The sequence below is a fragment of the Micromys minutus genome (genome assembly GCF_963924665.1).
Source record: "Micromys minutus genome assembly, chromosome: 6".
NCBI lineage: Eukaryota > Metazoa > Chordata > Mammalia > Rodentia > Muridae > Micromys > Micromys minutus.
Window position 1 is genome coordinate 76,611,023 of NC_137975.1, and position 27,708 is coordinate 76,638,730.

Sequence of the window (27,708 nt, forward strand, 5' to 3'; positions counted from 1 at the left end):
GCAGGTTTAGAAATGAGAAGGGCTGTCATACCCTAAATGGGCCAACTGGAGCTGGGCACAAAACCCTTAATGTCCTGTTGCCAGCTTAGCATTCTGACCACTAGTGGGCACACATAGCCCTAAGTTTTGAGAAAAACTTCCAGTCATAGAGGGAGGACCATGGGTCAACAACTTAAAGGCCAAACACTTTATGTCCTTAATCCACCCAGCTGATTTTGCATTTCAAACCCTAGATTTACTGCCCTACCTCCAACTGCAAGCTAATCCCTTCATTCTGAAGGCAGTTGGACCAGGGAATGAAGTATGAAATATTGACTGTCTAAAGAGTGACTTGCTGTTGTCCCAAGCAGAACTTTTAATGGTGTGCTTTTTCCACTGCAGCTCCTCTCTCTCTCTCTCTCTCTCTCTCTCTCTCTCTCTCTCTCTCTCTCTCTCTCTCTCTCTCTCTCTCTCTCTCTCTCTCTCTCTCTCTCTCTCTCTCTCTCTGTCTCTCGCCCCATGTGAGTATGTGAGTGTCTGTGTGTGTGTCTGTGTGTATGTGTATGCGCGCGCGTGCTTGTGTTGTTTAAGTACTAACTCTCTCTGGTTGAAAATTCCCAGACTATGAGTCAGACCTGCTAAGTCAGACTCCTGGAGTATCATTACATGCATTGTGTTTTGATTAAACTTCACCTCAGGAGAAGTTGAAAGACAAACATCAGAGGAGTACTCCAGGCTTTGGTACATGCACAAATGCATTCCACAAGCACACAGGTTTTTGTTGTCATATCATGCCCTAATTGTTTAGATGTTGAGGCAGCAGAGAGACAGATGGGCATACAAGAATAAATCCCCTCTCTCCCTTTGTCACTTTATTTTGCTGCAGATAATTTCTTTAAAAGTGGTGTACTACCAACAGCTCATTACTTTCTTGAGAATAGAAGAGGTTGCAGCTCTGCAGATTTACTGGCTGTACTGTGGGGACTGTGGGGTAGCTTCCCTTTCCATTCAGAGCAGGCATCTTAAAAGTCTAGACCCCAGCCTGACATTACCAGGGAGGACATAGAAGCTCCTCCATTCTCAATCCTTATGTGTCTCAGTTCATCTGAAGAGTCTCGTGCTTACACTTCTCCTCAGCTCAGCATGCTGCTTCCTGTACGGGAGATACATCTGTTTTATATGTTCAGTAACACTGGCTACTTCTAAGTATTAGCCCTGATCTAGAAATGATATTTAAAGTTTACTTATTTATTTGTTTTTGAGACAGGATCTACTGTAGATCAGGATGGCCTCAAGGTCACTATGCTCTTTAAGAATGACCATGACCTTCCATCTGGTATATACCACCAAGTGTGGTTCACGTGGTTCTGGAGGTCAAAACCAAGGCTTTGTGCCTACTAGACAGGCACTCTGCTGACCAAGCTATGACCCAGCCTAACCATAAAGGCTTCACATGGTAACAATATCTAGTTATAGATAGACAGGACTGAGTTAGCTATGAAACTATAGTAAAGAGAAATCAATAGACTCAGGATGATCAAATCAAGAATACGAGTGATCCTCTAAGATGCGAGGCTCTCCTAAGTGACTGACAATACAGCAATATTTTAGGAATGTCCAAGGGGATTATCCACGAAAGTAGTCGCATGGACTCATTTACTTTCATCTACTGAAAACCCATCACAAACAGTTATTACTTTTTAATCTCTTAAAGCATATTACAGTTCTATCCATGTTTATTTCAGTGTGGTATGAGGGTGATACAAGTAGTTCCCCCTTAGGAATGTGGCAAGAATCATATAAACACCCATAGCAGGATGGCTGATATATATATATATTTGTAATATTCATTCAGCATCTGATAAAACTTCACAGAGGAGGTGACTCGGGAAGATCTTTACAGTGAGCAGGGGATGGAGGGTACTTGAATGATTAGTGAGCCAGTCAAAAGGGGTTTTGAGGGTTAGGAAGGGAATGCTCAAAGAAGTGTTTCTTTTAAAGGTGGCAGATAATGTCGGCCCGCTCTGGCCAGTGCTCCAGAGACTAGAATGTGCAATTCATTTGAACTTTTCTTCTGGTCCAATCCCAATGCTAACACACATGGGAGAGGGTTTATAAGCAGGAAGAAGAAAAGCACTGCATCCTGCCAAACTCATTCATCCATTCATTCTCTGTCTCTCTGTCTCTCTGTCTCTGTCTCTCTGCTCTCTGTTTCTTTCTCCCTCTCTTGCTCTTCTTTCTGATAACTACAGCTCTGAGGAAAAGAATCACTTTTCACTTAAACTATAGTTTAGAAGCCACCATTAATGACAGCACCCCAGACTTGAATTTAGTCAGATGGCCTGATCTAACTCCCAGTACCCTAGAGGGAAATTCGCATTTGCCCACCTGATTTTATGCACTGTCTGAAAGGAAGCCAGAAGTAGAATTGGGTCCAGGAAATAAACCTCAACTCTTGGGAAGGGCAGTCTCAGACTACATAGACTATGAATTCTGTTTTGTAGCAAGAGTTTACACCTGTATTTTATTCTGTGCTGATGCATGGAAAAGAACTATAGAATCTAGTTTGACACTGTAATCTTTTTCCCAACGCCAACCAACATGGATGCGTTGTTTTTGTTGTTTGTTTTTTTGTTTGGTTATAATATTCATTTAGGTGTTTATGTAGAAAAAATTGTAGTTTTCCAGAAAGATTTATTTCTTCTCAAGCAGAACAAGAGCAAAGATGTGAAAGATAATGCAGTGTGAGTATCTGGCTTTTGATTTAGTCCCTCCAATGTCATTAAAAATAGGTATGAAAAGGTCTTCATGTCAAAAATGTGCATGATAATTGAATCCATTATCCTGGAAGTCCTTGTCTTTCCATGATCAGTTTATCAGGAGCCTTCCCTGAGACTAGAGATACATAAAGGATGCAGATTTGAAAGGCCTATAAGGATGTTCAGTTTATCCCAACATATTCTATCATGGAAAGGTAATAGTCTGGTGCTACATATTTTTGAGTGCTATTCCACATTTTCAATAATTTTATAACCTATTTTAATTAAAATTGAATTCTCATTTTCCCAGTGTAGGGGAATGCCAAGGTGCTGAGGTGGAAGAGGGTAGTTGGGAGAGGGAGCACCTTCATGAAAACAAGCAAGAGGGGGGAAGTGGGAAGAAAGGAGATAATAATTTAAATGTAAATACAGAGAATCTCCAACAAACATGAAAAAAAAGCTTTACAAATTGAATTCTATTACTTTGTTTATTCTTTCCCCCTACAGCACATCCCATGTTCCTGCCACACTTAAGTTAATGTATGTGTGTGTGTGTGTGTATGTGTGTGTGTGTGTGTGTGTGTGTGTGTGTGTGTGTGTGTGTGATTTCTGAGTCTTATAGCAGGGCTCAGCCCTAGGAGAGGTAAACAACCTATTCCTCCCTGAAATGGTTACTTGCCTATAGATCTTTGTATAGCAGTGGAACTCTGCAAAATTTCCCCTTTTGTAATGTTAACTTGCCCGTTGACATTACCATCTTTCTAGTTTTGTTTATACAGCCATTTCTATGAAAGATTGTGTCACAGCACACCTCCTGATACCCCAGCTCTTGCAGTCCTTCTGGATTCTCTTCTATGGTATTCCCTGACCCAGTGATGCAGGTGGTGAGATATAGATGCATCTATTGGGTCTGAACTCCCTACTAGAAATTGATTTCAGTATTGTGTCCAGTTGTACTTTTCTGTGACAGCCTCTACTTAATGAAAAGAGAATTATTTGATGACAGGTGGTAACTATTCTTAACTATTTCTATGCAATTAATTAATGTTGTATAATCATATCTGAGAATATGGACCTAGGAATCTCAAGTGACAAAGGACCTGTAGCATTTTTCTTTCTTAGTCTGAGTTCTATCAGTCAATGGGCTCTTTTTTAAGTGTACCCATTTTATTTTGCAAATTCCATGATTCTAATTCTTTTTATATTTGAATACTGTTTTATATTGTCTATGTACCATATTCCATTATCCATGCATTGGTCTAAGCACATTTAGTTTGTTTCCATTTCCTGGTTATCATGAATTCTGCAGCAATAAAGATAACTGAACAAATATCTATGGGACTATACATTGAGTCATATGTAATATTTAATTATTTTCACTCTTAACTAGAGAGTTAGGGGAAAGCTCATATTTGGTTAGCCTGGATAATGTCATGGAATTTATGAGGATATATACATATATACATATACATATACACATACTCATACATACACACCCACACACACACACACACACACACACATATATATATATGTACATATACATATCCAGATCCTGAACTTGTATTTATAAAACTTCAATAAATCCCCTTTTTGAGTTACCTATATGTTGTTTGTTCAATAAAATACCACCTGGATGTTTCTGATTGAAGGATGCTCTTCTGTCTAACAGTGATAAAGATGCTAACCAAGTTCCACATGAAGTTTCTATGATTCACATATAATAGAGAGAATAGACAGAGAATTACATTTGAAGAAGGGGGGCAGGTCAGCAGTTAGTGTAAATCACTTCCATCCATACACATTCAAGAGGTTCGATGGCACTCATAGGGCTGTGTTCAAGTGTCAGCACTTGGGGATGACAAAGAGAAAATAAGAATCCATTCGCTCAGGGTACCAGGTGATAATAATAACAATGAATTGTGCATTTATTTTATAAACAGATTATCAAAAATCACTTGTTTGAAATCAAATCCTTTGTTTTATTGTATTCTACTTTATGATTTCTATTCAATTAAGCATTGAGTAGCCTAAAATGCTTAACACACAAACACACACACATGAATAGTCACCTGAGTTATTTTTTCTAACTTTTAAGTTTTTTTAAAGATTTACAAGAAGAGAAAGATACATATATGTGTGTATATATATATATATATATATATATATATATATATATATATAGAGAGAGAGAGAGAGAGAGAGAGAGAGAGAGAGAGAGAGAGAGAGAGTTAAGAGGGAATAATAGAAATGACTTGAGGAGCTTGGCTTTATAGTCCATGATCCTAGCAGGTAACCCAAGGCAGTAATATTATGGCAAATTTCAGACCAAGCTGGAGTACTTAGGCACTCCAAATTTCAGTCCTGCCAGGGTTACATAGCCCAACCTGGTATCAAAACAAATGATGAAGCAGCAATGGAAGGAAAGAAAGAAATGGTCTGAAAAACCACCCTGCAATTTACCAACCAAAGGCCATGTTCTATACAAAACTAGCTTATTCGTGGTTATTATTTCTATAAATTGAATGATGCTTGAAACTGAAAGTTCTCCATTGGATTAGTAAATTGGTAAATTCCACTAAAACAGCTCATTGTTGATAATAAAATGATCAAATCTCCAGGCATATTGTTCTTGTCTTTTGCCTGTGTTTCTGTGTTTTATAATGTTAAATACATTCTAAAGATTCTCTAAAATTTCCTGGATAATTGATTCTATATTTGTCAAAAATTTTAACTTGTGGTTCTGATTGTTTACATTTGCAGAAAAATTATAGTGAAGAAATCATTTGTTTACAATGGAAAGTAAAAGTGCAAAATTATACATTTTTATGGTCAAGCCCAGTGCCATACAGGTATAAATGTGGCTGTCTTCACAGTTTCTTATGGTTTAAACTCCAGAAAGCATTACCAGATGAAGTGTGATAACACCAAGGACCGGCACAGTTAGCACAGGGTTAGAGCGACAGGTAATGCTTCTGTGTAACAGGTGCGAAAAGGAGATTCAAGCTGCCATTTCTCATATCTGAGATGTTTTTCACTTAACAGGAGACCTTCACGAAAAAATTATCATGGATAAGTTCCCTAGAAGGGGGGCGGTAGTGAGCATTTAGCTCACTTCTGGATTTTCAAGTCAAAAAGTCATGAAAACATGAGAATCCTAGAAGAGACACTTGTGACTCATGTTTTCTTTTTTTTTTTTTTTTCTTTTCAATATAAATCACTGCAGTTTTTAATTTGGCATTGGTAAATGGATTTTAGGTGGAAAAGATTCTTTTTTATTTTAGAAATATAGACATTACTATAGCACACAAAATTCACACATATGTAGTTCAAAACTAAGTTATTATTATTGCTAGATGAAGATGCCACCCCTGTTTTGACCACAAGTGAAAGGGGGAGGTATATAATTCATTTATTTTTATTATTTTGTGCATGCATGCATGTGATAATGCTTGCTTGCATAGAGATCATCAGCATGTATGAAGTATGAATTCATGTGTGTTTGTGTGTGTGTGTGTATGTGTGTGTGTGTGTGTATGTATGTGTGTGTATGTGTTTCCACATACATATGAAGGCCAAAAGCTAACTTGGGTATCTTTTCTCATGTATGGCTCCCCTGTTTATTATTGAAGCAAGGGCTCCTGTTGAATACAAAATCACTGACTTGTTTCAATCTGCCTAGCCAGCTTGACTCAAGGATACATTGTTTTTGTCTCATGTTTCCCAGGATGCTTCCATGCTTACCTGTTTTTTTAAAGGTGCTTTGGGCTTTAACTCTTGTCCTATATTTTTAGAGCAAGCATTTTGGATTCTGAACAATCTCTTAAGGCCAGGTGATACATTTTTAAAATGTCTGAATACAAACAAGGTTTGTAGAGAACGAAAGAAAACAATTATTTCTTCACTTAGTTAAAGATAATTAGCAGTGTTCTTGCTCAGTGCAGAGTGCTATTTAGCCAGTTCACTGTTTTCTCCCAGTGGAGGTTTGCATGTGTTGGTCTTCTCTGATCCAGAACAAGACAAGGCCACTCACCTGTTATTTTCCGTAGCCCTCGTAGCATCTCTTTTCCGAATCAACCCCCATGTTGCTTTTGGATATACTGTGTGACCCAGGAAATTTGATATCTCGGCTATAAACAACTGGTTCCTTCTTTATTAAACATCTAAGGAGTTTCTCACATTCGAGCCATGACCGACTTGAAATTTTGATCCTCCTTTATAAATCGTGTGGTGAGCCTAGGCTGGAGTGCTGTGGTCTGCAGTACAAATGTCCCTGTCCCATTTCTGTCTACAAAATAAGTAAGAAATCTTGTTTCTATGAAACATACATAACTACATATATGTATATGTGCAAATCCTCAGGAAGAACATGGCTTGGCTCTGTTTGAGGGTGCTTGTTTAAATGAACAAGGTAACACAAACACTGTACAGGTATGTATCCAATTTTAACTGAAACATAGCATGTTAGGATTTAACTGAATAAATTTCTCTTGTGTTGTCTGAAAATCCTAGCTCAAGAGCAAATGGTTTTTGTTTTTAACTTTGCAACATGGACAGTCTCTAGTACTGGAGAGCGTAAGCTGCCATTCTTCATAGTGTTTGCTAAATCTGCCTCTGTTGCTGGAAAAGAGGTAGGGTGAATGCTTAAGGGAAGAAGCACTGGGTGTTCCAGAAACCCTGTGAGACACACTGATACAAGTGTCAGGCTGGATTTGGTCCATGGCTCACAGCTTGATAAATCCTGGAATACAGCAGCCGTCTCATCATATGGTAAATACAATTATCTCATCACTAGGATTCTGAGAATCCACTTTCAAGGGATTCAGAATTGCAACTCTGTCCAAATATGAATATAAAATTGTTAGACACTTGTTATGGAGGGCAGGACCCAAGTGCTGCATTGAGCAGGACAAGGTTACTGCCATCTCCTCCCGAGCCTTGTTGTGGGCACCAAGGACCTGTAGCAATTGGAAAATGAGTTCATCTGCCAACTGATAGCTAAAGAATTATTTGAAGCAAGAACTTAGAGTTTTAGTTCCACAAGATGCTCCATTTAATAGGGCACTGAAGAGAGGCTTAATGTTCAGCACAATGAGGGACAGACTGGAAAATAATGACCTACTTTCTCTCAGCAAAGCCAACTCTGAAAGAGGATGATGTCTACAAATGAGGCCTCATAAAAGAAGATAATTAAACACTGGTGCTCCCTGGAGTGAAAGAACTTTGAGATAATGACTACAGTGGGACAAACTGTACCAACGAGAACAAGATGTCACAGTTCTGCATTCACAGGTTGATTTAATCTGACAGGGCTCTTAGCAGCAGAGAACTTGGTCTGTCAGAGCATAACAACAGAGCCTATGTGTTCCACAGATGGAACTCTATGCATGGTTTATAATATTACAAGTGTCAACTGGCCAAATTCTTCTTCTGGCTGGGTACTCTCAGGGGGGAGGGAGTTTTGCATGTATGTATTCCTGGCAAACTATAAATCACCGTCTTTATTTACATAAACCCCTTTAAAATCTTTCTCTATAGGTTGTTTTCACTTTTGGTTTTTGAAAGATAGTGTCTTCCTGCAGAGCTCTAATAACCCCATTTTCTTAAGTATACTGGACAATTATTCCCTAGTAGTTTGGGGTTTCATTTCTCATTTACACAGGAAAGCAAAGAAAGGACAATTGCAGGAGCTCTTTTGTGGATAAATAGGCCTCAGTGACATTTCTGTGTGCCTCTGAGATTAAAATGAATAGACCCTGCAAAATACAAAACAATCATGAAGCTTTGAGAATTGAAATTCTCAAGGTCCATAAATAATTGTGTGGAGAAACAGAATAATGTATGTTCTAGCTCTACTTTCTGCCAAAAGAGTAGAACAGAACATTTTTGAGGAAGGTGGTGAAATCAGCAAAGACTACTCTTTTTTTTTCTTTTCTTTTCTTTCTTTTTCTTTTTTTTTTTTTTTTTTTTTTGAGGAAAAGGTTTCTAGCTGACCCTTCACCCAACTTCTTTTCCAATTTACTTAGATGTGACTATTTTTCTTACTCTCCACTTGCTTCCTGATTACTCCTCATGAATTCATTAATGTTTGGGAGGTATTCCAGGACAGTGTTGAGACTTCGACGGAATGCATGACAATGCATCCTCTGCATTTTCATCCCTACACTATAAAATATTGAATCCTGAGTGTAATTCTCATCTAGAATGCCAACCGTTATACAATGGTTCAAGGTTTATAAAGTATTGTCAAAAATATTGGCTCATTTGATCTTCTACACCAGGACTAGTCTCTTCACATCACATAGACGGAGAATGGCAGTCAGATAAGTTGAATGGCTTTCTCAACATAGTGCAAGTAGAAAATCCTGATGGCCAGACTCTAAACTTGAACTTAATTGGAGTCTTACATTATTTCTGCATTCAATGAATCAGAAATATAGACACATATCCTGTGACAGTGCCCGTAAGACATAAACAAACCTGGTGTAAAGGGTCCTGGGAAGTGATTTTCTTCCTTTTCCTTGCCTCCCTGATGTAAAACTGGCAACAACTGGAATAATGGCCACCTGTTCTTACATAGAATATAAAACAACAGGGGTTCTTCCGTGTAAACAGTAATGAAGTCATGTATCAAAGAATCTAGAAGCAATACTCCAGACTGTAATAATGTCACATGTCAATCCTTACAATCATTTTTATCCTTGGGTCTTCATATTGTCATTCTCCAATGGCAGTGAGGGCACTGTTTTGAGAATCCAATGATATTGCTAGAATGAGTCCAAACCCTTGCAAGGATGACCCGACACTTCCCATGCCTGGCTCCCATCAATCTACTATTTCCTGTTTATTTTACTCTGTTCCTGTCACGTGGGTCTTCTGCATTCTTTGGCAATGGCAGCTCGGTACGATACTGTCATGGCCACTTTATTCCCTGACATGGTCAAAGCTTACTTCTTCCGCTACTTACAGTGTCACTCAAATGCAACATTTTCTGACCGTTTCCACCAGCTATATATCTTGGTATGCCAACTTATTTTTCCTGGCATCATTACTCTTTAAAATTACATTGTAAATGTATTGGCACAAATCTTGGCTGTCCATTTTCTGGTAAGAGAATGTAGGTTTTCATGGCATGAAGATTTTGCCAGTGTTTCACCAACATCGAGAACACTGCAACAAAGAAAATGTATATCGAATACATACATGCTTGAGTGTATAAATGTACGTACACACACACATGCACACACACACACACACACACACACACACACACACACACACACACACTATTAAACAGGTCTGGAAGGAAAGGAAATAACGTTTAAATTCTATAGGTATAAAAGCTGCTTCTGCTACTTCTGACCACTATAAACACCTTTACCTAGACATATACTCTTTCCAAAATACTCTAAGGAAGCCCCATGCTTTGCAGTACCATTAGGATTTCAACTCTTTCAAGGAAAATACTTTACCATTCGATGGGCCCATAAAAGTAACAATAGTTGTTTTGAGCATTTTCAGTCCTTAGTGAGCATATGTAGTTTTTGAGAACCATCAATTCTGTTTGCCCAGAGTGTGAGTACTTGTTTGATTTTGTGTGTGCATAAGTAAGGTTGTGTGTGTGTGTGTGTGTGTGTGTGTGTGTGTGTGTGTGTGTAAATTAAATGTTGCATTTTGACACATTCCAAATGATGCATGGGTATGGCTTGGGATGTATCTCAGCTGCCTGAGCTTGCACAGTATGTGCAAAGGACTAGATTAAAGCTCATGCATTTCCTAAAACTAACCAGTGAATGCATCGTGGTGAATGTACACGCCTATATTCACTGCACTCTGGAAATCAAGCCAGAAAGATCACAAGTTCAATGACATCTGAAATGAGCTCCAATCTACCATGGACTACATGAGACCCTGTCTCAAAACAAAGCCAAAACCACAAAGAGAAAAATAAAAGGGAATAAAATAAATTCAAAAAACAAACCCAAATAAATAACACATTGTTAAATATTTTCAATACTAAGAAGGTGGCTCTTGTAATACCTGTAACAGAGCAGACTCAGTGACAAATACATCATCTTAGGCACATGTGACATTCCAAGTGTGGAGTATGTGAGAAGAGTAGGTTTAATGATCCATATGTCTAAGGTGTGCATTAGGGTGTACTTGAACTCTGCTTAAAACCTGGTGATTTAATAAACAAGTGAATAACACATTTGTCTCCAGAAGAGAGTATATGAGTAGCGTTTTTCTGCATGGATTAAAGAAGGGTCTTTCTGAAAACAAGCCAAATAGATGGCTCCATGGGGTGAAGTTAGAGATGAAAGGCATGCGTCTGAAACCACCAATTTGGATATGATTGCAGAGAAAAGTTTTGCTGGAATAATTTTATATACTTTTTTGTTTTGATCAATATAAGGCAAAACTGCACTTTTTTTTCTAGATATATTTTGTCTTTCTTCAGTATTTCTTTCCCACGGCTATAATTTTCCTCTTTGTCATAGTCCTTTTCACTCTAAACCCAACCTTTATTTATTGATTACCTTCCATTCAGTTGGTAGAATATTTGCTTATAAAAGGTATGTAGGACATAGGATTTATTTTTATTTATTTGTTTGTTTAGTGAGACAGTCTTATTCTATATCTGCCATTGTTAGGTTTCCATTTGTGTGGTAAACACCATGACCCAAAGCAACATGGAAAGAAGGGTTATTTAGTATTCCAGGGAAGTCAGGGCAACAGATCAAGGCAGACACTAAAACAGAGGCTGCAAAGAATGCTGCTCATTAGCTTGTTCTCTATGGTTTGCTCAGCCTGTTTTCTTATATACCTTAAGGTCACCTGCCCTGAAGTCCTACTGCCCACAGTCAATGATGCCCCAACTACACCCAAGAAAACTCCCCCAAAGTCTTGCTTATGGATCTTACGGAGACATTTTCTCAAGACTCCCTGTTTCCAAACTTGTCTATACTTGTTTCAGGTGACAAAAACTTATCTGCATAGTGCCCCTTATTGTTTCTGTACACACCATGTTGACCAAACAGGCCTCATTATAGCAATCCTCCTGCCTCAGTTTCCAAAATGGTAGAATTATAGGCATGTGCTATCATACCTTACAGCTGGGACACAACATTTTTAAAGTATTAAGATACATTGTATACATTTATAAAATTATCCAAGAATAAGTAAAGACGTTAATAAAACATAAAATGTCTTTTTAATGTACGGGTTTCTTTCTCATACAGGTTTCAAAGAAGATTATGTGACTGATAATTTTTAGACTTGTAGAAAGGGCTGGGCAGGCAGTGCCCTGTGTAGCGCAGGTCTGGCTGTGGCCCTGAACTGCTAAATTAAAGCTACTATAACTGGAGGTGGTAACTAGCTAATGGCCTTCTCGTGACAGTGAAATGCATGGGCCAATGTACTTAGGCAAAGAGTAGGTGGCTGTTTTAAAGTCACAAGGATCCAATCCAATTGTCATTATGCCCATTATGCCAAATGACTTGTAAAATGAAACAAATGAGATCTTCAGCACCTCGCAAGGTAAGGCAACTCCCTATTTATCACGGCCTACAAAACTGCACTCTGCGGCTCCCAAAATGAGGGGGAGAGAAGGGCTAGCGGTGACCTTCCACCCATCAGAACAAAGTGTTATTCTTGATCCCACTTCACTGCTTTCTGGCTAGCATAGCACTTTTTGTATTGTCTTATTTCTTTCTGTCCATTAATCAAAGACAGATTCCAAAGAGTGACAGGACCTGCTGTACCGCTGCTGATTTACACAGCCAACTCCTTTGGTGGCTATGGATGTTATTCGTACATGAGTAAGAGGCAAATGTTAAGCTAGATGAAATGTGTTAATTCCATGTGCCCTCCAGACAAATGAAAAACAAAGGGTCTTGGGCAGACTTTGATATATGTATAACTAACCTTTCTCTTTGTAACTTTGTAATCCATATTTACTTGGTATCTGAAAAGAAGAACATAGCAATAAAAAATGAGAAAGGGGCAGAACAAAGGGAAAAACATATACAAGATATTTCTGAATTCCAGTAACTGCTCTAGGCTTGTCTTCTGTGTGTATGATTTAAAGAGCTGGAATCATTCAGCCAACTTATTTCAATATTTACATCTTTTGACAGGGTCATGGAATTCAAACTGTATATATCACTTTCATAAAGCAACAATAAAGCAAAACAAATAAAGAAACAAACAAAACCTGCCTACACATGGCTGGGTTTACTTTACTTGTTAGAGTACATCTCTAGCACACATGAAGTCCAGGGTTTCCTCTGCAGCACCGCAGAAACCCAGCACAGCAGTGGTTGCCTATAACTCAAGCACTTAGAAAGGGTTGTAAACAGAAATCTACATCATCTTTTAGTCCAACTAGAGACATATGAGGCCGTATATAAAAAATAAAATTAAGCAAACCAAAGTAAAATCACCACTTGAATATACAAAGCAAATAAGTCTGGAAAGTTTCAGAGGTTTCTATCACCATTCTTGGCAGACATAGCCAGCAGACCTTGTTCAGGAGTGTGGTGACTGATCTGGGTTATCAGACAAGACCAGTGTCTTCATTACTGTTCTATTACTGTAAAGAGACACCATGGTGAAGAAAACCCTCATGAAAGAACTCATTTAATTGGAGGCTTGCTTACTGTTTTAGAGATTTGTCAGGAATTAAACTGGCATTATGCTGGATCGTTGGCTGAAATATTCACATCATGATCCATGGGTAGTAGGCAGAAGAGGGAAGGCTGGGGTATGAGTTTTGAAACCACAAAACTCACTCTGAGCGGCACACCTACGCCAACAAACTCATCCTCTAGTCCCTCTCAAACAATCTATTAACTGCTAACTAAACATTCAAACATATGAAACTATGAGGACTACTCTCCTTCAAACTAACACACCTTAAAAAGGAAACCTTAACTGAGGAATTGTCTCCATTAGATTGATGTGTGGGCATGTGTGTGTAGCATTTCCTGATTGCCAATTGACATATAAGTGCCTGACACATTGTGAGCCTTATTTAAATTGTGCTTGTGGGCCTGGGGTATATAGGAAAGGCTAAGGGTGAGCTAGGGTTAAGGCAGTCAGTAGCCTGCTTTCAGGATCTCTACCTGTTGCCCCTTGTCTTCACTTCTTTATTTAACTTCGTAAGTGACAAACTGTTACCTAGAATTATAAGAGGAAATAGAAACTTTCTAAACTGAAGAGATGTCTCAGTGTTTAAGTGACATCTGTTGCTCTTGCAGAGAATCCAGGTTCAATTTCTAGAACTCATGTGATGGCTTACAATTACCTTTAACTCCAGTTTCAGGTGATTCGATGCTGTTTTCTGGCTTCTGGGGTGTTGCGTGATAAAACTTTTTCTGGGAAAATGCATAACACACATCTCCTCACCCCAAACAGAGATCCCATAGCAGACTATAGTAGGGCTGCCACCAAAGTCCACCTTGGTCAACTCGTGAGTTCTAGTGGAATACTGATGGTGGAGTACTACTTACTGGAGTAAAAATGATTCAAAAATAGATATGCCACTAATGTCCACGCAGCATGGGTGACCACATAGGAAGTTTGAGAGCATGGAGCACACTCCACAGGCTGTAAACAACTCTCAGAGCTAAGGAGTGTTCTCTCCAGGTGTCTCAGTTGGTCTGAACTTCCTTCCATTCAGTTTGGATGCTTCTCTTCCTTTCAGGCAGCTGGTATGGTCTGGAAATCTGGAGGTCTGGTTTACAACTTTTCTCCTCTGACTATGTATGTATGCATGTATGTATGTATGTATGTATGTATGTATGCATGCATGTATGTATGTATGTATGTATGTATGCATGCATGTATGTATGTATGTGTGTATGTATTTATGTATTTATTTATTCATTGGAGTTAAAGTGAAGCTGGTCTGAGACTCTTCTTAACAGCTTTCTTCCCATTGACTACTTGGGCAAGGAAAAATGCCTGCCATTGAATTTGGTCAGTTTCAGGGATTTTGGGAAACTTTTGAATTGTGTACCTTGCTGTTTAGGGAGCCTTTCCACTGGGTGGAATGCTTCTGTCTGAGGAGACTGTTACACCAGAGGGCACAAGGAACGCACAAGCTGTATGTATATAGTTGCTGGCAAAATACTTGTGTGCACGAAATTAAAACAAATAAAACTCCTAAAAGGAAGAATTGAACCCTTTCCCCCTAATATGTTTTGGGTTGGGGTGTTTTATCACAGCCTCAGAAAACAAAGTAGAACAGGATGGTTGACTCCCCATTATAAAGGAGACATGACTGATAATTATAGCTGCTCACTTCTCTGTTTCCCATGTCCTGTCACTTTGGAAGAATCGAAGCCTAAATTGAAGGTTGTGTCAAAGTCCAGGAATTTTGGAGTTAGACAAATCTGATTATGAATCAATGCACAAAGGTAGTTAGCTTACTATGTCTAACACTTAGAAGAAGGTTTTATGACACTGTTCAATAAGAAATCACATGGATAACAAATCTGTTTTTTCATTTTTGGAACGCCTTTCATGAGATTGTAATATTTCAAGTTCATGATGGAAGTGTGGCCCATTGTAAGCTGAACAGGATCAGATCTGTTGTGTTTGGATGGATATCTTGGAGAAACCACTCAAAATTGTCCGTACTTTGATTTCTTATTAAAATATTGATTTCTATTTGATCACTATAATTCTTAGTTGTTGAGCTGACTATTATAAGTCAAAAAAAATTCTGAATGATTTTGTGTATTTTGTCTAGTTATATACTAACATTAAGAATCAGCCACCATTTATATCTTTGCTGTCTCCATTGACTTAGCTAAATGCAGCAAAGTCAGAACTCCATCAACAGACCTGACTCCCATGCGTTGTTTTGCCTTCTGCTGCAGGGCCATCATCATGCACTGCTTAGAATGGCCAAAACAATGCTGTTTTTCATTACCACTAAGCTCCAGCCACTGAATATGTACTGTATCTACTTCCAAGTGTTACTTTACTATTTTTACTACCTTCTTGGTGCCAAGTGTTCTTCACAAAGACACAAGCACTACACACTGAAGACTTCTTGAAGGCTTTCTGTTTCAGCTGCTATCTTTGGCTTAGATGATAAGCCATCCTGTCTTGATTTCTTAAGGAGCTCTGACCACCGGGCCATGACTTGTCCACCACAACCTATAATTCTTGCTTCTTTGAATTTCATAGGACTAAGATGAGGCCTCTGAAGTTTAAACTGAATATGTGAGGTCCCAGTGCCATGATTTACTTGCCCATATATTTCTACTGTAGCTTCATTACTCTATGACTGTGTAATGGCTACATTATCAATATGATGTGATTCATAATCACCTATTGAACACTTGGATCTATGTCTATGAGGACAAGTGTTTAACTGAAGGAAGACTATATATTCATAATGTAAGTGGCACCATTCAAATCTGGACCAAAAGCAAGCAGAACACCAAAATTTATCTTTCTCTGTTTTGTGACAGTGTATGTGGCCACCTATTTCCCATGCTTGCCACCACAGCTTAAGCTCTTGTTGACATGCTGTCCCATCATAATGGACAGTATTTCATCTCATAAAGAGGTCTATCCTAAGTCCTTCCTATTTTGTCAAAGCAACAAGAAAAGAGTTATATTCCTTAATTGAAGAGAAAAATGAAAATGATTCCTTTGTTTTTTCATGCCTTTTCAACTGTTATATAAGATACATGTGTGTACTGGCTAGATTTGTGTCAACTTGACACAAGCTGGAGTTATCAGGAGACTCGGTTGAGGAAATGCCTCCATGAGATCCAGCTGTAAGGCATTTTCTCAACTAGTGATCAAGGGGGGAGGGCCCAGCTCATTGTGGGTGGTGCCATCCATGGGCTGGTAGATCTGGGTTCTGTAAGAAAGCATGCTGAGTAAGCCAGGGAAAGCAAGCCAGTAAGTAACATTCCTCCATGGCCTCTGCATCAGCTCCTGCTTCCTGACCTGCTTGAGTTCAAGTCCTGAATTCCTTTGGTGATGAACAGCAGTGTGGAAGTATAAGCTGAATAAACCCTTTCCTCGCCAACTTGCCTCTTGGTCATGATGTTTTGTGCAGAATAAACACCCTGACTAAGACAACATTGATTTTATGTAAGAACTCAAGAATAATGTCCTAAATTTCTCATGACACGTGGAGAGGCAGCTGATGTGGTGCACTGTCCCTATAAGCACACAGGCTTTTGCAAATCAGCTGGCAAACTTTTAAGCAGTGTTTATGTTTAGCTATGCACACCCATGTGTGGGCACACTGAAGTATGTGGGTGGGTGATAGGTGTCAGACTGTATCCATGACCAGCAGAACCCTGTCTCAGCCAAGAGAACACTGATGATTGAATGTGGAAGGTGGAGGTTTAAGGGCGCTAATGATCAAAGTATGAGGAATACTGAAAATTGCAGGCGGTGTTTCTTTATGACAAATGGTCTGAAGTGTGTTCTAAGATAATAAAATACAATGGAAGAAAGTAAAACAAAACAAATCAAAACTTATCTAGCCAGGCAAAGCAGTAATCCAGGAGTGGCTACGTGACGAATTCTGCAGTTGACAAAATGACAGACCTAGGTTTCCAAGAGTGAGAACTCTGGTCTGTCCAGCTAGTCCAGACACAATCTGGTCAGCTTAGGGATTTTAGGTCGGAGCTAGCTTAATACAACTGTAACAAGTTAAGACGCAGCCCCTATTAGAGACTGCTGTACAGGTTAAGTGTCATACAGTCCTTCTCTGCGGGCCTTTTCCCTTATGTAATAAATCCCACACCTACTTAGCAATGTTCTAATGTCACTGGGCTTATGCCCTGTTAACTTCACAAGAAGCCAAGATGAGTGACGCCATCCACTCGAGAAGCTCATTCCCTGACAGCAGAGCTACAAATCTCCAAGAGATCACATCAGTGCATGGAGCTTGTGACACACGGTTGGAATGTGGCGTGATAATAAAACACGGTCAGAGAACAGCGCTTCTGACTCACAAGAGCTCTGCTCTTTTGGTCATTTTTCTGCAAAAGGTACTGATAGAGTGACCTCTGAGTGAGGGAGTGCATTCCTTCAAGGAGAGCTTGATCATTGTGTGACAATATTCCTGACAAAGGCCACCTGTGTTGTCTCATGGTTTGAGAGTACACAGTTTATTATGGTGGAGAAGACATAGTTTCAGGAGCTTAGAGTGGCTGGTTACATTGTATCTGGTGTCAGAAAATAGAGAGATAAAGATTGGCAGGCATCTGATGTCCTCCTTTTTAAAAGTATTTTATTTTATTTTATGTTACTTTGAAACCCATCCTATAGAATGGTGCTGCTGACATTTGGGGTGAATCTGGAGTGAATTTTTTTCCAGGTAAGTTTCTCTGGGATTGTCCTAATGGGAATGGTCTCCTAGGTTATTCAAAACTCTGTCAAGTTGATAATGAAGATTAACTATAATTGTCCATGTTATAGACTGAAGAGTGGAAATTTAATCTGGGAACATGCCTCTCTGGGTAAAGGGACTTGTCACCACACAGACATCCTGAGTTCATTACTGAAACTCCACATGGAATAAATGAGAGAGAACCAATTCCCGTGTTTCTACTGAAGTCCAAATGCACACAATATAACATACACATAGAGAGAGAGAGAGAGAGAGAGAGAGAGAGAGAGAGAGAGAGAGAGAGAGAGAGAGAGAGAGAGAGAGAGAGAGAGGCAGACAGGCAGGCAGGCAGACAAATGGACACAGCATGCACACAGACAACCACACATAGATACCCATCAATCAATAAATGTAAAAATAAATATTTAAGAAATAGAATAAGGTTGAATGGTCAGGTTTGCTTGTTTATTTGTGAAAATGTCAACTGAATTTGGGAATTTGGACATTGGACTTTGGAAGGCACGCGGATGTGCCATCATGTTTTAGATCATGGGAAGAAAATCTTTCTAGGCAGTAACAGCAGAGCACATATCTATGCTTTAACAAGAATGACATAACTAGAGCCTAGTGGTGAGCATCCAGATTTGCTGGAACCCTGCTTCTGAAGCACACATTGTCGTTTATGACTGTGCTCCGGGTGTTTACACAATCTAATCAGGTGTTTCTGCAACTACATAAAACGTAGTAAGGTATCATATGTTCGCATAAAAATTGGATAAATCAGATAAATGATTAAATTTATAGTTGGTGCTTGATCTGAGGGAGTTCTCTAAGCAATTTGTAAGGGAATCATCATTTTTGTAGGAGTCAGCGTACCAGAGACTTGGTAGAGACACATTTATGTTTGAAGTTAAGAAAATGTCAGAACTAAAAGCCTCACACCTGGGTTTTAAGTGGAAAAAATTACAAATTTTTCATTTTAGTCAGGGTGAGATATTATTCTGAAGAAGAGTTATACCCAGTGGACAAAATCTACAAAGTATGAGGACTTAGTATATTCCAGAAATCTAGCATTTTTTCATAATATCCATATCACTTTAAATCAGAACTCAGCTAGAAACCATTTTAAAACAAAAGGATACCTAATCTCAGTACAGCATTTGATGCTTTCTCCTTTTTAAAACAAAAGTAGATATTTTTAACATAAAATGTATCTGTTTAGGATTTTTTTTCTCCCTCAACCCCTCCTACTTCTTCCCCACCCTTCCTTCTCGATCTATTTCCTGTCTCTATTTCTTTAGAAAAAAAAGGAATAATAATAAACCAAATTAATAAAACCAAACAATTTGAATAGGACTTGACAAAAAAAAAGAAGAAAAACACAAGAAACATATATAGACAGAGACACAGACAGGAATCTCATAAAACACAAAACCAGGAACCACAGTATATATAGAAATGACCACTAAGGTCACACAAATGACAAAGATTCTCCAAAAATTCATTAAGATTGCATTTTTTCATCGTAAATGATAGATATGTGACCATCTGTGAGAGTGATTTCTTTCCACAGTGAGTTGCTCATGAGGAGCCTGGTTCTCATTGGGAAGTGATTATCAGTTGAGGGCTGGTGTACACGTCCCCTCTCTGCACTGGGACTCACATCTGCCTCTGACACAAGCCGGTCCTGTGCATGCTGGTCCTGTGCATGCTGTCAGTCTCTCTAAGTTGATGCTATGCTTCAGTCTTCCTGTTTATAAAAGATTCCATTTGTTTGGTGTCCTTCATACATCCTGGCCCTTAAGCCAGTGTTCCCTGAATCCTAAGTGGGCAGGGTTTACGTAGACATCTCATGAAGACCTGAGTGTTTCAACGTTTCTCACTGTCTACCCATTGGCAGGCTGTGGGTCTCTCTGAATTTGCATCTACCTAAGGCAGGAGGGAAAGACAGCTGAGCAAGGCACTGATCTATGAGTATAGCAGAATGTTGTTACGAGTCATTTTCTTACAACATATGTAGCATAACAATAGTATTTGGTTTTCCCTTAGGCCCCTGGCCAATCTGTCCTTATGTTCTGGGCCACACAAGCAGCTTTGGGTTTAGGTTCTACTTCACTTCACAAACTGAACCTTTAATCAAATCAGTTTGGTTGCTTATTCCCTTAAGCTTTGAACCAGCTATCTTGTATCCAGATAACCTTTGTGGATAAGAGGTTTTATAGCTGGTTTCCTGTCTACTTTGCTCTTTTAGTAGAACTGCAGAGTATCTACCAGTACCATGAACATGAATCCATAGGAATGCAGTCTCTTGGTAGGAAGCAGCTCAACTTTTCAAAGAGCTGTGTTGGTGCTGTCTTCAGCACTAAGACATAAGCATCATTTTGGGGAGAGCAGCCAACAACTTCAGCAATAGCTAAAGATTCATTGAGGAATTTTGGGTTTCACACAGGATTCCTTTAGCCAACAACTTGATTAGATCTCATCCATTCACAATTCTGGAAACTTTATTTGCTGATGAGTGATGTCCAGCTGGGGCTCTGTATTTCCCATTCTTTGGCAATTTCATTTAGATTGCCTTCCTATTTGTATATGTTTTAGGAAGCTTCCATTTTGCTAGGTTTCTACAATACCCTTCAAATGGCCCTCAGTCGTAGCTCCCCCTCTCCACGTTTGCTCTTCAGTTTCTCCCATTCCCCCTCCCCACTTGAGTCTATTATTCCAGCCACCCCACCCCATCCATGTCTAACCTATTTCCATTTCCTAGGGAAATCCGTGTCTTCATCTTAAACCCTTACTGAATACCTACCCTCTGTGTTTGTACCGATGGCATTTTGTCTATCAGTTACTTAAGAGCTATTATCCACATACAGGTGAACATATACCATATATTTCTGTGTTTGGGTTACCTTGCTTAGGATGATTTTTTTCTAGCTTTATTCATTTAACATATAATGATATCATTTTTTAGTGTCTAAGTAATATTATAAAACTGTAAATATGCCACATTTTTGTATTTATTACAAAAAAATGTGGCATATCCATTCATTTTGTATCCATTCATTAGTGGATGCACAACTTGTTGTTTTCAAATTCTGGCTATTAGGATTACAGCAGCAGTGAACACGGTTGAGCAGTTATCTATATAGTAAGATGATATATTGGGTGTAATGACCAAAAGTAGTCATTCTGGATCTTTAATTTGTTATTTATTCCTTTATTTCCAGGTTTTGAATTCTTTATATACTTTGGATATTAGCCTTCCAATAGATAGGTATTTCATAAAAATATTTTCCCATCCTGTAGACTGTCACTAAGTAAAAATTGAGTCTCTTACTATATAAATATTTGAATGCCATGAACTTGAATTTGTTAACTGTTTCTCTTAGCACTTGTGCGATTAAGGTAGTGTTCTGTTTAGAATGTTCTTTCTTGTGCCAGTGAATTCAAGACTATTCGCCACCATTTCTTCTATTAAGTTCTGTGTCTTGATAGAACCAGACTTTCAGTACTTTTCAGTTCATGGCCTGTTGTCTGTAGACTTGAGATACCTGCCACACCCATGTATGATGAGTATATCATGAAGTTTACCTGGAACCACACCTCACATGGAACACTCTTTAGTACTTACTAATCTTTAGTACTTACTAATAGACAGACTGGACAATGGGGGATAGAAAGAAGTTTCATGTGTTAATTCATCAATTAATTCAGTTAAATGCTTAGTAGATAGCTTCTGGTTAGAAGTATATTTGGAGAATTATGAAGTAAATGAATACATTCAAGTCCAGAGGGGTTTCAGGTTATCAAGTTTTTTTGTCTGTCTGAAATCTGCACCTTGGTCTGAAGACAGGGTTTTCCTTTGCATGTGTTTTCCTGCTGCTGTATTCTTAAGTAGAAATGGTTTCATCTCCTCTCTACTGTTTATACAAGTCAAGGTCAGGGACCAAGAATAGTCACTTTGTTTCTCTACAGCTTACTCCCACATCTTCAAATGCATATTCAGTATTGGGACAGGGCTTACTTATGTGTTTACTCTGACCTTTGTGTTACCTTGGCTTACTTTGTAAATCATGTAAGTAAATACTGTTTAGTATCAGATATACATGCCATAAGTTCAGTTCACAGATCCTACTTATATGTGAAGGGTTCCTGAATTATAATTTCAATTGTTCTTTTAGATTTAAATCTTATCTTGGTGTCTTTGATTCTTTTACACAAAGTTAAATTTAACTCTATGCTTCCTTAAACCTGAATGGTGGAAATTTAGCTGTGTAATTAGTGGAGTACTCTCTCTAATAGTCATTTCACTAGTCATGGACCTCAAATGAAATCAATCAAGGTGGGTCTTCCACAGCTTGGCCACCTTAATTATATATGGGTAACCATTGATCATTTCTTTAATATCTTCAAAATTGTGTGTGTATGTAGGTATGTATGTTTATTGTCTACCTGTTCAGATGCCACCCATACTTTCCAATAAGTAAGTATATGTGCATGTATAATTGTATGTGCACATGTTTGTGCAGGTGATCTCAAAAGTAAGAAGTTGGACCCTCTAGGGCCAGAATTATAGGTAACTGTGAGCTGCCCAACTTGTGTATGTGGATCTCTCTTGCATTTGAGCTCTAACTTTGATTTTCTGTAGGAAGAGTGCATTCTCTTGACTGCTGAACAATATATCTAGCCTCCTATATTTCATGCTCTCTCATTGGTCTGGAACCCACCAAGCATGGTAGTCTGGATATAAGAGGAGCTTCAGGGCTCTATCTACCCCCTTCTTCTCAATCCTCTAGTGACAAGCACATGCCACCACATTGGACATTTTATTTTACTATGGCCAGTGGGGAAACAACAGCTGAGTTATCTCCCAATTTTTAGTCTTTGAATTTTTTTTTTTAGTTGTCAGACTATGTTATGTGATAATGGTGTTTTAGTCCCAGAAACAGCATCCATTTATTTAGCTCAAAAAAAGCATATTGTTTCTAATTACAAGTGTGCTTGCTTTGAAAACACCTACCCCTCTCTCCCTACATATTAAGTGGAACCTCTTTATTGACTTTAGGTTCATGAAATTGTCTTAATTACCTTCTATTTGCAGGTTTATTTATTTTACTTGGGATAGATTATTCTATTTAACCAATTGTAAGTAGAAAAATAGTATGGAAAACAATAAAATTTAAGTTTCAAAAAAATTTTTCTTTCAACTGTGAATAGTTAGAAATATAGATTGTATGGGTAGGTGTCTTCAAGATGAAGAAACTTAAAGATCAAAGTATGCCAAAATTTTGTGAGTGTCCTGAAACAATAAATTATTTAAGGAGAAGGAGTATCCCAACAGGAGTCTGGGGTTGGATTATGGCTGCAAGCATCTCAGTCTTACTTTCTAAGCAGAGTTCTTGAGGCATTTGTCACTCAGGTTTCTCTTCCCTCTTGGCACATACAATCTTTAGCCATAGTGATAAGGTAAACAAAGAGAACCCTGTAAAAGGGTAATGTTAGATGCCCCACAAGACACCAAACACACATGACAGGATTGCTCCAAGGATCTCTAACACATGGCCATGGGATAATATGTACTTTGAAATATTGACTGCTCTGACAAAGTTTGACTTGGGTTCAGTTCAAGTTCTTCACAATGCTAGAAAGGCATATCCTAAGCACACCATGGTAATACCTTCCACAGAAAGACTTTGATGAATATTTGGAGCTTGGGAGGTCCTTGGGTGTTGGTTAATCTCCCAGAGCTCTGTCACAATAGAAGTAAGTGCCAATAACACCAAGCAGCTATGGTAACTTGAATTTTAAAAAGCCTGTGCTCCACCATTTTATAGCATTCACAACCCATGGCGAATCACATTCGTAGAGCTTATTAAGGTAGAAGAGGTTTTGAAATCAGAGGAAGATGATGTTTTCTTTCTACATAATAGGTTAGAGACGAATTTCATTAAAACATAGTATAAAACAGTAAACTAACCTGGTCCCTCTGGTATTTTCAGAGACTAAAGCACCAAGCAAAGTCTCTGAGCACAATGTAGCAGATGTGCAGCTCAGTTTTTACGTGGTGGAGTGCTGAGCCTGCAGCTACCTGATGTGCCAGGATGGGGAATACCCTGGGGGTTGGGGGCTCCATTTTCTCAGAAGAGGAGTGGGATGAGGAAAGGACTCTGGGATTGGGAATTGAAAGAGTGACAACATTCAGCATATAAAGTGTATAAATAAAAACATTAAAAGAAAACAAAAACCAAACAACAACAAAACATAGGATGAAAATCCAGTCACTTGCTTGTAGATTGGGAGAGGTAGGTGATTCTTCAGCTACAAAACAAAAATGAAAACCTTGAATTCCAGATATATTTGTCCTCTCCAGGCTGCAGCCAAGAAAAATGTTCTCTAACAGTGATCTTTGCCCTGGAGTCCCTGGAGTCAAGGCCATGAGAAAGAGCAAGGGCTACATTTTCATCTCTGTCTGTACAGACAGCAACACAGCTGTCAATGGATACTTGATAGGATACATTTTACATCTTCTTTTGTTACCTTGACTAATTATTAAATAGTTGCTAAGCATTCCAATAACATAAATGTTTCCTGGGGCTACATCAGGTTGTGAAAATAGTTTTCCAGGACTAGGACTTTAAAGAACTATTAAGGAGGGCACTGCTTTGCCGTCCTCAATAACAACGCAAATTGGTTTTGATTATACTGAATACTGGAAGCTTCCTGCAATGAATCCCACCAAATCATATCCTTTCCACCAAAATTGTCAACTGCAAAGAGTCTATCTCTGACACACAGTTGTATAGCCTTGAAATATTAAGTTAACTTCATAATTTTCTAGAGCACATGCTCCACAAAATAGATTTCAAAAATATCTTCAATATATTTTAGTTAGCTGTATTTATCATACCTTACATTTAAAATTTTATAGTACCTTTGAGGATGGTTAATTTTGAATGCCAAGAACTATATTCAGTGTTACTTAGAGAACGGGTGAAGCATCACAGTATGGGGTGTTTATGGATTGTTACCAGTGTGTGTGTGTATGTGTGTGTGTGTGTGTGTGTGTGTGTGTGTGTGTGTGTGTTGTTCTTTCTGTCTCTGGAGACTGGTGATTAATGCATTATTTCTTAACAGATGGATAGCAAGTAATGATCTATAAAGCATATTTTGTCAATGGGTATATGTATAAAATGGCCTATAACTTACAATAATTTGATATCCTAATTTTTGATTGGACAAGGCACCCATATGACCATATTGCTTTCTTTTTATAATCTTTATTTTATTTGAATTATGCATGTGTGCTTGAGAATGTATGTACATGCAAGTGGCTTTGGAACTCATAATAAGGTATCAAATCATGTGCAGTTGGAGATGCCTGTAAAGGAAGTTTTGAGTTCTCCAGTATGGTAGCATCTCTTTGTAGCCAGGTCTCCTGCAATAGCAATAAACACTCTTAACCACTGAACCACCTCCCTGTCTCCCACTCTAATTTCCACTTGCAATAAAATATTATTATTTTGCAGTCATAGGCACGATCTCATGCTTTGGATATCTACTGTCAAATGAAATCGAAAGGTTTTGATTTTGTCATGACTCATTCAAAGAGACACATCATTCACATATCTTTACTATAGAATTATGTTAAAATTGTCCTATTTCATTGTTACTTTTCTTGATCTTTAAGTGTGCACAATTCACAGAAAGAAGCCTACTAGGCATAGTGCTTGTTAGTGATAGTTTACGCCATCCACCAGGAGTCTTGAAACATGTGCCACTCAGATAAAAGAGGATTCCCTATTTTAATTTCTCAACTCTATTTTATAAGACAAGCCTTATGTATTGATTTATTGCTGTTTTTTTTTTTTTTTTGTCCATATCGTGTAACCCAAACTGGCATATAGTTTCTAATTCTTCTACTGATATGCTAAAAGTGTAAGGGTTACAAAACTAAATAGCTTTCTGTTAACTGATTGCTCTCAAATGTAGGTCAGTGGAAGTGATCATATTTAAGGTAGTCTAGGACAAGTTCTGACATTCATGAGGTTAGAAGTAATCAATGTCATTGTGTTTTCACTTTATAATAGCAGACTTTACATCCATTGTAAGTGAAAATGTACATATCTCTTGTGGCAAAATATTTTTGCTGATTTTTTGAGACATAGATTCACCATGTTGCCAAAACTAACCAATAACTCCTGATCCACTGACCTCAGCCTCCAGAGTACTGAAACAAAGGCATGGACCACTATTCTCAGACTTCTGTTGTTTTGCTTCAGTTTTACAATGCTTGGAAGAAAATCTAAGTCCTTATGAATTAGTATTAGATATTTTCTAAAATTTCTATTGAAGATAACATGAGTTACACAAATACAATTTCAATATTAGATAACGTGGTGTTTTGAACCTGTGTATGTCTACATACATATTTAAAATCTAATTCAGAAGATTGAGAAACGGAAGATACAATGTGTCATAGTAGTAATTAACAATAAAACATCCACTACTTTAAGTGCTAAAAAGTAACAAATATAATTAGAGGTGCTTATGATGACTGCAAACAAGCTGAGATTCCCCTCTTATAAGCATTGTCCTAATTGTAGTGTCTCTTCCCAGTAAGAAAACCCAAAATAAGAGAGAAGTTGGTACCTAGGACTAGGGTATTGCAGAAATAAGCTACCCATGCTTTTGTCTAGAATATGGACTTAGAGACTTTGGAGGAGAAGCATATTACTATGTGGCAATGGAGAAAGTTATTGTAATATTTTGGCAAATAATGTGGCTTCCCTTGTCTACAAAAAATCAGCCTGAAGCAAAATCAAAGAGCTTTTGGATTCATTGATTTGGCACTGAAAATCTCAAAACAGTCTAATATTGACTCTCCCGTGGTTATTAGCATTCACAGTTTTTCAGATTTATAATGAAAAGGAGCAAATTGAGCAAGGAAAAATACAAAATGTACAATTATAGGATAAACAGGGTAGTATAATGGAGCTATGTCCTGTGTTGAAGGAGATAAACAGATTAAGGAAAAGCATGATGCTGAGTGAAATAGATAGTTCTTAACTGAGAAAGAGAATCTACATAGCTATTCTCCCACTTGTGAAAATGAATTAGTAAAGTAAAAAGGAGTTAAAGAAAATCTTAGGGTCAGGCATAGTGGTACACCATTAATTCCAACACAACATTAACCCCAAGAAAGAGAGGAACCCATAAGAAAGAAAGAAAGAAAGAAAGAAAGAAAGAAAGAAAGAAAGAAAGAAAGAAAGGAAGAAAGAAAGAAAGAAAGAAAGAAAGGAAAAGAAATCTGGTGAAATGTTTTTGAATAAAGGGCAGTATTCCAGCTCCATTAAGCAGCCAAACATGGCTAGGTTCTTGCTTTAGAGTCATGAAAAAAAAATGAAACGAGTTATGGAATCTCCCTTTGTGGCTATAGAAAGCTATTGAGGCTAGGCATGTGGCAATAATGCTCCATAAAAGCCTAGAGAAACCAGTGTGTTAAGCTATAAAGGTGAAGTCTGAATTGCCTAGGAGACCCCAAGATGTTGGAGATATCTGGAGCATGAGTTTCCAAAACAATAGTGTTGCTAACAGGAAGTG